Source organism: Hibiscus syriacus, unplaced genomic scaffold (genome assembly GCF_006381635.1).
Source record: "Hibiscus syriacus cultivar Baekdansim isolate YM2019G1 unplaced genomic scaffold, ASM638163v2 tig00111131_pilon, whole genome shotgun sequence".
NCBI lineage: Eukaryota > Viridiplantae > Streptophyta > Magnoliopsida > Malvales > Malvaceae > Hibiscus > Hibiscus syriacus.
Window position 1 is genome coordinate 914,187 of NW_024062991.1, and position 14,619 is coordinate 928,805.

At 37.0% G+C, this 14,619-nt stretch overlaps 1 pseudogene; it reads right to left on the bottom strand.

Annotated features, from left to right (window-relative positions):
- Positions 1-316: 316 nt before the first annotated feature.
- Positions 317-3,438, bottom strand: LOC120154530 (annotated as a pseudogene).
- Between the last annotated feature and the right edge of the window lie 11,181 nt (positions 3,439-14,619).

Sequence of the window (14,619 nt, forward strand, 5' to 3'; positions counted from 1 at the left end):
GTAAAATTAAAAAAATTATTTTATATAAAATCCGATTCAATCGCGGTTGAACCAGTGAACCAGTACCTTCACCGGTTCAATGTCCGGTCCGATTTTAAAAACATTGGCATTTTGTGACTCAATAATGAAATTCGCATCAACTAATCGAATAAAGTATTAAAGTAAGCAAATTTTATGAGTTCACTCAATAATAATCGAGTCAAATACAGTTTTTCAGTAAAACGTGTATAATAATCTCATTTACAATTTAATTTCAACATATCCATTTTTTTTGAAGGAATCATGACTGGATTTGTCTAGTTGCTCTATTATAAAATTAATTTTTAGCAAAATAGAAATAGAGGGTCAATTCTATGGCACTAAGTGCAGCAAGCAGCCAATAAAAGTAATAAAGATAAGCCTTATTCAAATTATTAGGAAACCAACCGTCTCCACCGCTCCCTCCTGTTGCTTTGTCAATGGAAGATATGAGAATACCGCTCAATAAGCTTCCTACACCAAAGATGCTAAGGTACAGTGCAAGACCAATGCTTCTCAATTCATTTGGGACCTGATCATAGAAGAATTCCTGAAGACCAACCATGGTGAGCATCTCAGACAACCCGGTCACAACATATTGAGGAACCAGCCACCACACACTCATCGGAACCATGGCTTCTGGCTCGTCCACCAAACCATGTTCTTGAGCAATTTTAATCCGCTTCATTTCGGTTAAAGCTGCAAGTGCCATTGATATGGCAGATAAAAACATCCCGGATCCATTTCTCTGAAGCATTGTTATTCCGGCAGGTTTTCCAGTCCAGGCTCTTCCTAAAGGAACAAAAATACAGTCATATATAGGAATGGATAGAACAATGGTAAGGTTGATGAATGCCTGAAGTGAAGCTGCTGGTATTTTAACACTTTTTGTAATTGATCTGTCCATGGTAGCGCCTTGTTTTGTGAAAAAAAGTCGATGATTGTGCAAGAACAACAGCATAAACTAAGCTTGTAGCCCATATCGGAACTAGCCTTAGAACAGCCTTTGCTTCTTCAACCTCTCCAATGCAGCACACCTTTCCATGTTCCTTTGAACCATCCGGAGCAAGCAAGGCTTTGTTGAGGAATCTGCCATATTAAAAAATGCAGAGACTCTAGTTAAAAGGTAACAAAACTACGAAGACTTTTCATAATCCATCGGAAATGGGAGGAAAAAAATACACATATTAAGAAAATCTGCATTCATTGGTTTACACTGAATGTATGTAACCATTTATGATCCCCGATTTTCTTTCTATATGTGGGAAAAAGTTGGGTAAACATTTAACTTACTTGTATTGCTCGGAACCTGCTGATGGCAGAGTCCCATAAGCTTCTTTATCGCCAGCTATTGACGATGTTCTCCAATTCTGAACTGCTCAAACAAACACCTGACCGATCCTTACAAACGGACTCTTCTCATTTCTTTTGACACTGTACCGGTAAGTAGTTGTTCCACTCAAGAAAACAACCAGTGCGACAACCATGATGATACAGGGGATCCCAAATCCTAGAACCCACTAAGGTTGTCTTGGATATAGTTTAAAATAAAAAATGCTATTAAGGTGCCAGAGCATAAACCAAAATACCACCAATTAAAGAAGGAACTTTTGGCTTTGAACTCCTCTTGGTTTTGTGCATCGAATTGATCCGCATCAAAAGCTTGGACACATGGTTTATGTCGTCCTTGTCCAGATGCTACTGGATAGAGTGAGAAGAAAATTATTACTTGTAACTGAGGAGAACACAGTATGCTGGCATCAGCCTTTTGGCACCAAGAAGTGTTCAGAGAAGGAAGAGTGGCTGACAAAGTTAGCAATCCGAGTCCCTGTAAATTATTTCAAAATCAAGTCAAAAGAGAAAACAAAAGCAACTCGACAAGTACTCCAAACAATTAACGAAAAATATAAATGAAGCTCAAGCGTTACTTTAGATCTGCCTTTGAGTTTTCACTTTTCTAAAACTATCTACCCTGTGGCTAAGGCCACCTACAAGCTCAGTTCCATCTACTATGTATGGTTGCTGGAGTTTGAATTAAAATTCAAAAAAGCTGCGGTCACTAAATCAAACCTTGCTCAAAACAGAAACAGTAATTTTCCAACTAGAACAAGTTGTGTAAACTGTTGAATGTTATCACCTAATTGGTACACAAGATGCTATTATATTGTGATATCTAATAGAATACTGTCAAGGCTATTTTCTGTTTTAGCTGAGCTGTCAAAAAATTGCCTGTTCATTTTCATTCAGAGGCTGTAATGATCAGCATTCCAAGAAAACATTAATAATTCACTTGAACAATCCATGGGTAAACAATTTACATTTATCGCAGGCCACTCATGAAAAAGGATTTTCAATTTCTACGTTGCATTCTCATTAGCAAGCCAACAAAAGAAAACAAGTTTCAATTCAGAAAGCGCATACAAACAAGTTTAGAAACCAAGGGAATTTGGGCAATTCCCCCCTTACAGCAAGCACACTGAATTGGCAAAAAGTTTCAACTTAAAAACCATAAAAAAGAATCCATAGCATCATTAGCGAGCTTGGAGTAAACCAGTGACTTCCATGACCAGCTTTACACAATATATTCTACACCTAATCTCAGAAAAGTGGTTCAAGATCAAGCCAACTTTTACACCAAACAACCTTCCATAATCTCAGTAAACCAGTGACTTCCATAACAAACTCCTCGTAAGAGAATGATGCATAATTATTTTCATATCCGATGCTTAGAGATAGTTTAAGCCTCTTTCACAACTCCAATTCATCTCTTGGAAGCTCTCGCAAGAAATTCCCACTTCCTATAAAGATTTACTTTTAACAGGTTTCTATATATAACTAAAATTACAGGCATTACATACCAAAATAACAGGTAAATGAGTATAAAACAAATAAAATTGAGAACTGAGAACCAGTATTTTTTTTGTTCTATCATATATTCATAATTGGTTGGGAATGTATAATTGTGTAAAGAAAAGAATTCCTTTTTATGTTACCAAAATGTAAATAAGAGAAGCAACAATAATGGTGCGGTATCGGCCAAGAAAAGAATCAGCAATGAATGCTCCCAAGAGTGGCAGAAGCGCCACCGTACCGGACCAGGCGTTGACATTCACGGCGCCAGTCTGACCCAGAGGCCCAGTTAAGTAAGTTACAAGATTGGAGTCGATTCCACAGTAAGCAAACCTCTCAGCAATTTCAACGCCTGCAGTTGGATTCAATTTCATAAGCTTAGTGATTTATCAAATGGGATGATTGACTAATTAAAAAAAGCAAGGCATCACCTATTATGAAAGAAGCAGATTTCCAGCCGCCGTAGCTGGTTCTGTCGACAGGGCGGCCTTTGTAGTCAAGGCAACCATCGACGATGTCTTCCACTAAAAGTGGGGTTTCAATGCCGGAGGAGTCATCGGAGATTGCCATGTCGAGTATTAACCCGATGATCGGAAAGAAGCAGATTTCCAGCCGCCGTAGCTGGTTCTGTCGACAGGGCGGCCTTTGTAGTCAAGGCAACCATCGACGATGTCTTCCACTAAAAGTGGGGTTTCAATGCCGGAGGAGTCATCGGAGATTGCCATGTCGAGTATTAACCCGATGATCGTCGTGTATTAAAATTATGGGTAAACTACGCGTTTAGTATATAAATTAGAGAAAATAATTTCAGGACCGAAATTGTCTTATATTTTAGGATTTTAACCAATTTTTTTATTTTAGGATTTTAACCAATTTTTTTTAAATTGATGAAAATGACTAACAAATTCGCAACGCGAACTCCAATTTCACAACTCAATTTTTAAATTTACAACGCGAATCTGTAAATCGCATCGCGAATTTGTAATTCGCAACACAGAAGTCAAATTCGTAATGCGATTTCCTAATTCACAACACTGAATTTCAAATTCACAACTCGATTTCTAAATTCGCAACTCGATTTTCGAATTCTCAACACGAATTTTAATTTCGCAACAGATTTTATTTTCGCAACACAAATGTTTTGGGTATATAACTACGCAGCAGCAACAACACATAACATAAATCCCTAAATTGTAACTCATTCCATCTCCATCTAAACTCTCTCTAGCGACATTTGTTCCTATATCCAATGGCATCCTTCCCCATCTCAATTTTTTTTACATAATTTTATTTCTATATAATTTTTCAATGATTTCTCTCCAAAATTATCAACTATCAACTTAATAAAGGTATGTTCTTCTCTAAGTTAGTGATGATATGTAGTTTATAGCTCGTTTGTTTAGTAAATTAATTTACAATTTGTAGAATGAAATCATCTAATGTTGATCATGTTTGGATATATTTGTATTTTGGAGGGTCATGAGAGAATGTTCATGGTGTTTTACAATATATGCCTTTACCCATGAATCTTCAATTAAAACTGTCATTAAAAAAGTTAACTTATGAAACTCTAATGTTACGTGTTGCAAAGAAATTGAATTTAGAGCCTCTAAGTGGATTTAGGTTATCTTATCAGAGAAAATGTAAAGTTTATTTGTTAACCGACAATGAAGATGTTAAAGGATTCATTGCTTACATTAGTGTTTCGCAAGAAGATGATGTTACATTGTATGTTGTTGAACCTAGAAGTAGTGAAGTTGGGTCAGTAGCGGGTAGTAATCAACTAAGTTCTTCAACCCCAGTTTATGGTGCTCACAATGTACAATGTTATTATCAACCTCAAAATTTAATGGTTCCACCACAATTTCATCACAAAGAAAATTTTGTTTCACCACATTTCCAATACCAAACACAATATCAAACACAATTTCAAAACCCACAACTTTTTTCTAATCCAAATCCCAATCAACTTTCAGCACCAAATTCTGGTTTTCGTATTGACTAGTTTGACGATTATGAGCCAACAGAAAAAATTGTGAGTACTAGTCAGTATTCAAAATTTGATCTTGGTCAATACCCGGACTTTGATCTTGGTCAATACTCAGATTTTGATGATGTTTTAGAAGAAGAAACAGACACTGCGTGTAATGATTTTGATATTGGTCAATACCCGAATTTTGATGATTAAACAGCCGCTGCCGAGGAAGATTTTATTGATAATAATGAGGAGGAAGTTACGACTAATGAACATGTTGAACATTCATTCTGTAATTCAAATAACCCTGAAGAAAAAAAAGAAGAAGAAAAAAGTTCCCGAAGAAAAGAAAAAGAAGAAAATGCTACGGGAGTATAACTGGAATATGTCAGAATTACTTCAGATACCGGAAGAAGAGTTTGCAAAGATAACAGTTGATTGTTACACAAAAGTTATTCGTATCAAGAAAGATGATTGTTTTAATACAAAGGAAGACTTGAAGATAGCTTTATATACGAAATGTGTGGAAGATGGCTATCAACTAAAAGTTAACAAATCAAGCAAAGATCGTTTCAAAACAAAGTGTATGATTGACAAAAACTATACGTGGCGTATGATTACAAAGAGGATAAAAGATTGCGAAATATTTCAAGTTAGGACTTTTATTGATAAACATATATGTTCAAGAACCCAAGTTTTTCCTCACCATAGACAGGCAAACAAAAAGGTGTTGGGTGGTTTTCTGGCTGAGTTAATGTTTTTTAATGGCAGGGTATATCGGGGACATGAAATTATGACTGACATGAATGCTCGGTTCAAGATTAGTATCTCATATTCTCAAGCTTGGAAAGCCAAATGTATTCCTTGTAATTGTTGAGGGGGTCTCCAGAAGCATCGTTTGCCCAATTGTCGGCTTATTGTCACAATTTAAAGCTGAAAAATCCTGGGTCGGTAACTCATATCAAAACAAATAGAGATAGATGCTTTGAGTTGTTGTTTATCGCCATTGGTGCTGCGGTTAGTAAATTAATATAATTTTGTTGACTCATTTTTGTTAGTTATATGCATTTCACATTTAAATGATTATATTTCTTGTGTATATTATTTCGTAGATTCGTTCATTTATTACTTGCATGCGCCCAGTTATTATAGTTGATGGAGCACATTTGAAAGGTCGATACCTTGAAGTAAACTTTTTAGCAGTAGCCATGGATACTAGCAATGGGATACTGCCAATAGCTTATGGGGTTGGCAAATATGAAACATTTGATTCATAGACATGGTTTATGGGGCATCTTGGGGATTGCATAGGTCCTATTAGCAATCTGAAAATCATATCCGATAGGGCAAAGTCAATTGACAACGCTGTTAGAAGGTGTTTCCCAGATGCTTTTCATGGACTTTGTGGTGTTCATTTGTACAGAAATCTAAAATCAAGGTCTGTTGGTATAAAAAATCAAAAATGGACATACTGGAAGGTTGTAAAAACTTATCGGGAAGTGGATTTTAATAAGCATATAAATTGTTTAAGACGTGTTTTGCCTCAATGTGTAACCAAGATATGGTTTCATGACGTCTAATAGTGTAGAATCAATCAACGCTCTAAGTCGTCATTCCCAGAAATTACCCATTACTATGTTAATGGAGTTTTTTCGAGCCTCTATTCAACAGTGGTACTACAAGAAAAGAAACCATGCAGGTATTATTTCTTTAAATTCGTAACTTATCATATTTATTTATTTTACTAAGTATTATTTATTTAAATTTACAGGAACATTGAAACGTCGTGTTACACCATGGACTGAAAAAAAGATAACGAAACATGTTGTGAAGTCAACGTCATGGAGAGTTAAACCATGTTCAAACACTTTGTTTGAAGTATTGGATAATAACTTAAATGGGCTTGTCGATCTAAATGCAAAGACGTGTAGTTGTATGAAATGGAAAACATCTGGTTATCCGTGTGGCCATGTTATAAAGTTGCTCTTCATCTAAACCAAGATGATTCAATTCATAGCTATGGATTGCTACACTACAGAAGTATATCGACAGACTTATGTCGAGATTGTCTACCCTATTCCACATCCTTCTGAGTGGGACATACCAGATGACTTACAAACAGTTTTGCCACCAGTCATGGACAGCAGACTACCTGACCGACCAAAAAATCACGATCGTATACCGTCTAAGGGTGAAGAGAAGAGGATATCGACATGTAGTCGGTGCAAGGAAAGTGATCATACAAGGTTGACATGTGGATCACCAGTGCCATCACAATCATCTTTTCCTCTACCAAAATATGGATCCTCATCAAAATCCAAAACTCATATGGTGCCAAGCAAAAGGAAATCAAAATCGCAATCAAAATCCCAATCACAACCGGCTTCACCTTTTGGAACTTATTAACTTAGGTGAATTTTTAAATGCAAACGTTGTATTATGTGTATTTTATCTGTGAATGCATACATGTTTAGTTAGACATTCATTAGAACTTGAGTTTGAACATTGCTATGATCTGTTCAGTTGTTATCACTTATCATATTGTTGTCTGTTATTTTTTTGAAGGTGTTTTCCTTGAATTCGTAATGCGAAAGTCAAATTCACATTGCGATTTTGATTTTCGCGTTATGAAAGTGTACCTTCAACAGGTCTTTTTTGCCTTCAACATAATGCAATTTTCTTAAACAATAAATCAACTTTTACAAATCAATTAAACAAGGAAAAAACAATTCTTATTTACACATCTAAAAAAAACAAATCAACAGCTGGTTGTTTATGCACAAATACATCAATTTCACGCAGCTCACTTCAGGATTAACCTGCAGAAACCAAACATTTGCTCAAACAATACTTTCTACACATCTAAAACCAACAAACAACAAATTATCTAGGTACTTAACCAAACATTTTCAAATCAACAAAGAGTATATATGTTAACAACACTTGCTCAAACTTACCAATTTGTGTTGTTTATGCACACTTTCAGCACGCGGATGCAGGTAGGCAATGTCTCGCATATATCATTCTAGCCATAAAATGCCGAAACCACAACCCTACTGCTGCTCTATATCTATATGTGGGAGGTAAAAACTGTTTACTTCCTGTCATCAAACGTTCCAAGTACATGCATACGAGAGGACCACAATCCCCTCTGGCTCCCTCCGTTTGTTGTGGCGTTGTCTCGTCTCTGATCATTGTAACTTTGAACTTTTTTGGCTTCTTGTTTCCAGAATTAGTCCAATAATCAATTGCATCCAAGTATTTAGCCAAATAAGTGCTTCATCCCTTACAAATAATATCTCTCAGATCAGACAATGATATGTAATTCAATATGCTGTTATATACTATTGTCTTCAGGGATGGGAGATGAAGCTCGACGAGAAGCCAATGACGACGTTCCATAACAAGGATAAACACCTACAATCATAAATAATAATTCAATTGCGCACATCAAATATTTATGAACACCTTTAAAATATTCAAAAATTAATACTCTCCTTATCGACCTCCCACTGCGCAGGATAAAGTTTAGTTTTTCCATTACCCAACATATATGAAACGTCTCTTTGATCCTTCAAGTGAGCTACATGAAAAGACGAAGGCATAATAGTTCATCGCGTATTTTTTATTTTCTTCAATTTCCTTATTATCAGAAGACGTGACACCTATGCATTAATATGTTGTTTTATAAAAAATACATATATTAGTGAATTTAATCAATTTAAAAAAAATTAATCAAAATGCAATATAAGAAGAATATAAGACTTACCCCCCATTTGAAATAGCCATTGTCTTCAACCCCTAATTAAACACCCCACCAAGACCGATCAAGAAACAAATGCATACTATCGTCGAGTTTGCATATGTCAGCGTAACACCCCTGGCTCCGCTCATGTAGATAAAAATCAACTGCGGTCTTAGCCCAAAGGGTATTATCCTTAATTGTGTCTGGTAGTGTTCTCCTCTCCACTTCAAATACCGGAATGGTACTGACCGGTAAACTGATACGAAAGCCAACTCGAATCCATCATATTGAACACGTGAGGAGGTTTATCAATATGTCGACATAATATGCCATGTGAATCGGGCTCTTGAACGGCGGGAGGGGCCTCTTGAATGATGAGAGAGACCTCTTGAACGATAAGAGGGGCCTCTTGAAAGATATGGGCCTCTTGAACGATGACAGGTGAATCGGGCTTCTTCTTACGGAGTCTTGGAAGTATTGGGGTGAAAGGAGACGCAATGGCACGTACACGACGTCTGATGCGTGAACCCCGTCGTGCAAGAAAAACCCGACGTAAAACATCTACCTTACCGGGCCACTAAAAATAAATTAATACATAAATCAGTAAATAAACAAATAAATAATGCCGAAAAAAAGTTATTTGCATTTTTAGTATAGTATTAAACAAACTTACCTCATTGCGTAGAGTATGAACCTCATTCTATAACGATGCAACAATCTCACGTAGAGCGGCTACCTCATCACGTAAAGTAGATACCTCACCACATAAAGCACCATTTTCATCGCGTAAAACCTCTACCTCACCACGTAAAGACCGTACCTCATCACGCCATGCACCATTGTCATCACGTAAAGTACCGACCTCCTCACACAAAGCACTGACCTCATCACATAACTCCCATAACTCATCCCGTGGAGGTGGAGAATAGGGAGATAAATGTCGGGGCATCTTTGTCGGTCGCCTATCATGAGGTGATGGTGGAGAAGAGGCTCAATTATGTGATAGAATAGGTGATGGCTCTCGAAGTGGGGGGTGCTCATCATCCGTGCCATCAAAAAAATATTTACTAGCTTGCCACCGCCTCTGTGGGTGTCAGCCTCTGTAATGGATAGTTGGTCTCCTAACAATATAAAAGCTCAAACAAAGTTAAACGTCTACTAGTAATAACTTGTTTATATATGGTAGTATTTGTGTTAACTTACATCATTCATCATCGTATATGGTAGTAACTATTCCCAATCCAACAGCCGGATCCTCCTCCATGAAATAGCCCTAGGAATATCATTTGAATTTTTGATTGCATATGTCCGCATGTTGGGAAAAGCCTCAAATATCCAAATCTACAAACAATATAATACACAAACATTAGTAATTGTTATATAATTAATTATAATTTTGGAAATATTATATAGAAATTCTTACCTTAAAGGCCCAAATAAAGCCTGCCAAAGTGTATTTGGAACCATGGCCACGTAAACTTGTTGGGTCATTAAAGGCATACGACAACTTTTTCCAGGTAGCTTTCCATAGATATGAACCCCACGGAAATACGTTCCATGCATGTAGGTCCTCTAACAATAATATTAGGTCCTCATAAATAGGTTGTCTGACCTCTTTGCCTAAAAAAACGGCATGCAAAAGTAATAAAAGGCATACTCGGGACAACATCGAGGTCATCCATCCGAGTAAAACCATCTTTAACAAGTAATCTTTTCAAGTCATCGACGTGTAAACTGGGCTTCGCCTTTGCTAGCTCATGAAAAACCCGAGATAACCATGATGGGCGGGTGATATGACTAGTGTACCGACCTACTTCATCGTGTCCGAAGCGTAGACCAATGATTAAGCAAAACTCCTCCCGCCCAAAACAAGTATACGCCGGTGGAAAATGAAACCATATCTCTTCATCACCACGTTGTATCCTCTCAGGTAGATCGTTAGTCATGGTCTGAAGAAACAAATGGGTCAACATAGCATCTCCACTTGGATGTTGTACTTTCAGCCATGGCCCGAAGCAAGTATCCTTAAACAATTTTCTTTGTACAGGTGTAAGAGTCGACGCTATTGTAGTGGCTAGGCTTAATTTATTCCTTAGAGTCAATGAAGTCGAAAAAAATTTCTAACAAAAACAATAAACATACCAAGTTAGATATACCAAAAACTACAAATTATACACTATAAACAGACATGATATTAAACAGTGAAAACAAAGCCAAATATGTTTCAAACTAGCACGGTATTCACCCAAGTCATTATTCTATCATAGTTCACAAAATGCATCAGATAACATTCCATAAGTAAGAACTTATATAAACATTTAAAAGGACAACATATAGGTTTAGTGCATGTTCAAGGACAACATAAAGAGTAGTAGTTTATTCTTGAAACTTAAATTCACAACACTGTGAAGTTAGTATTTGTCTTTGTTTTTTGGTTGAAGTAATGCAACTCATTCAAGTTTCAATTTGCAGAAGAAGAGTAGTTTCTGAAAATGAAAATCACAATGCGAAAATGAAAATTGCAATGCGAAACTAAAATCGCGTTGCGATTTTCATTTTCGCGTTGCGATTTTCATTTTTCGTGTTGCGAATTTAAGTTTCAAAAACTATTCTTCTGCAAATTGAAACTTGAATGAATTGCATTACTTCAACCAAAAGACAAAACAAAGACAAATACTAACTTCACATGGTTAAAGACTAAACAGTTTAGCAGTATTGGCAGCAACAGAATGAATTTACTAAGCAATCTAAGTGAAATGGTTAATCTATTATTGAAATTACCAGTAAATTTATCATCAATTTAAATATGAAAAATCTAATAATAATACAAAAATTTCAAAATAAAAAATAATTAAAAAAACTAACCATCGGTGGTTGATTTTCCATTTGTAATCGTGAATGGTTGTGAGTGTGGCTCTGAGAGATGGAGATAGACGGATTTCGCGGAGACGGGGTCGGATTTCGTCGGAGATAGGGACGGATGTCGCCGTAGAGAGTAAGAGATGGAGATGAAACTGAGTTGTGATAAGGCATGCCTAGCTAAGACATGAGCCACCCTATTGATCTCCCGACGAACAAAAACCACCATACAACTAGCAAATTGATTACATTTGTCGCACATAGTATGCAAAAACATGCTTATAGTAGTCTCATCTACTACAACATTAAACTTATTCACAATCATAGAAGAATCTAGCTCAAAAAGAATGTGTTGCCAACCCTTTTCCAGGGCCAAGTTCATCGTTGCTTCGAGACTATGCAGTTCAATCAACCCCGGATCAAAGCACCCAGGCGAAGTGGTAGCGAGACCCCCTTGACCAATCTCTACGCATCACGTGCAACAACTCCTACAGTAGTAGTTCGAGAAATCGGATCATATGCACCATCAACATTCACCTTGATGGCACCTCTGGGCGGTGGAATTCACTACTCAGTGTAACCCCCTAGACCCGGCCTATGCGTTTCGACTAACTCTAGTGGATCACATTATGATTATTAAAGACATTTTTCGAAACCGTTATTCCATCAATATAAAATCACATTATAAATAACATGAAATTATAAACAAATTATACTATCAAAATCCAACTCGTAAATATAGTACCAATAAATAATAATTTAATTTAAAACTTGTTTTCAAATTCAATATCACAATAAACCGAGCAGTATTAGCAAAAGAGTTATCATTATAAAATCTGATATTTTAAAATAAGGTCCATGTCACCAAAATAAAGTCAACTTGCCAGATAAAAACATTACAATTTGATTTACTTCAAGAGATATGTTGATCCTCCAAGTGCTCGAACCAAGGTATCTAACCAACAGTATCTGAAAGGGGAAAACATTTTCAAAAGGTGAGCTAGGCTCAGTGTGTCCCAACATTTCCATAAAATCACAACAGGTACAAATCATAGTCCAGTAATCTCACAAATTCGTAAAAGAGTTTAACTTTTTGAAAATCATAGTTTAAACCCTTTTCTGGTACACCATCAGTAGTTCCCAAAAGTATTTTCCATATAGCTTACTTTATGCACATAGCAAAAAGAAAGCCGACTTAAGGATAGGCTATGAAGCTTGTATCCTTAAGCCCAAGTCAATAAGTCCATATAGCTTACCCTAAGCACACAGCAAAGGAAAGCTGACCTAATGAAACATCTTGGGGCCCTCAAGAGTCACATTAGGCCCAGTTAGCTTGATCAGAGCTATTCCATCGTATTTCAATTCCAAAATTCAATTGCACCGTGACATAAATTCCATAAATCCAAAAACATGGTAATCATATACCATTTCAAAACAAAAATTAGATAGCAGCCATATTCCATAAATTGTCACATTAAATTGGTGCATCCATAAAACAATAGCCAATGAATTCGGTGTACCACATATTAAAACCAATAAAACAGTTCAATAATAAGTAGGGAACATACCTCGACAATAGGTTCAAATAGCAAATTTACTGAATGCTGGTTTCACCACGCTCTGCTACAATTTTCGAACGGGTGAATACTGGCACACATGGTTTAACTGATCTAGAAGAGCTGGGTCGAGCTGTCGAACGATCCGGAGAGTCTCTTGTACCTTCAAACAATAATAATCTATCAGTCCCAAATCCTATTTAATTGTTCAAATCTAGTCTTCTTAAGTATATAAGCATTTTTCGAGTTTGACAATCAATTTGGGGTATTTCGAGTCTGAATTTGGCCAAACGAATTGCGGAAACGGAATCAGCACGTCGAAAAATATAAAGTATGACTTTTCAGAAATTCAGATTCTTGGTCAAAGTCAAAGTCAACCACTTTGACCGTCGATTTGGAGACCTTCAAGTTTGAATTTGGTGAAACGGACTGCGGAAATGGATTTGGCACGTCGAAAACTATCAGGATAGGTATACTCGGAAAAGATTTACGGTCGTTTAAGGGTCGGTCAAAGCCATTTTAAGTTTTAGTCAAATAAAGTCAACGGTCAACGGTCACGGTCAACGGTCAACGGTCGGGTCAACAGTCGGGTCAGGTCAACCCGGTTCAGACCGGTCAAACCGATTCAGACCGGTCAAACCGGTTCAAAACTGGTCAAACCGATTTTCCAACAGCTCACTCTCCCTGCGGCGGCGCGTGCGGCGCGTGAACAGTGCCACGGTGTCGGAAAATTCCCGAAAAAATTTCTAAAAATTATTTTGAGCGATTCCGAGATACTTACAACGATCAGTTCAAATTTTTGAACGGCGGAGAGCTCGTATTTCAACTCGGCCGAATCTTTGACTGCTCCACCTCCTCACGACGGAAAAGGTGTCGAAACGACACAAGGAACACGATGGTGCAGGTGTCGTAAACGGAACAACGATCGGCGTGAATTTAAGTTTTCCCGGCGATAGAGCTATAAAAAACGACGATGCTTTGACTGAAAATTCCCGACGTTTGGCAGCGTTTCACTTCAATTAATTTGAAGGGTTTGTTCCTCGCTTGATGATGAACACAACGGTGGTTTCAATTTTACGATTGGACGTCGAACGGCGTCGGAATCGGGCTTGGAAGTAAGGGTACGAGAGAAGGAAAATTGAGCAAATTCTCAATTGTGTTTTCTGATTTACAATCAGAAACCACGCTTAAATTATAAGCCTGTCGACACTCTTGGAGGAATTCAGGCTTGGTCCCTGAATTTCCTTCAACTTATAAAATGGCCTATAACTTTTCATAAATTTTAGTTCAGTCATTAAATTTCACCAATTTTCACAATTAACGTCCAATTTCAATTAAATATTATTTTGTAAATATTCGGGTTGTTACAATTCTCCCCCTCTTCAAGAAATTTCGTCCTCAAAATTTACCTTATGAGAATAGTTGAGGAAACTGAGCCTTCATTGACTCCAATGTCTCCCAAGTAGCTTCTGAGGGGCCTCGATTACTCCACTGAACTTTGACCATTGGAATTCGCCTATTCCGAAGAACTCTTTCATCTCTTTCTAAAATCTGAATGGGCTCCTCCTCATATGACAAATCCGGTCTCAGCTCTACTTCTTCAACATGAATATGTG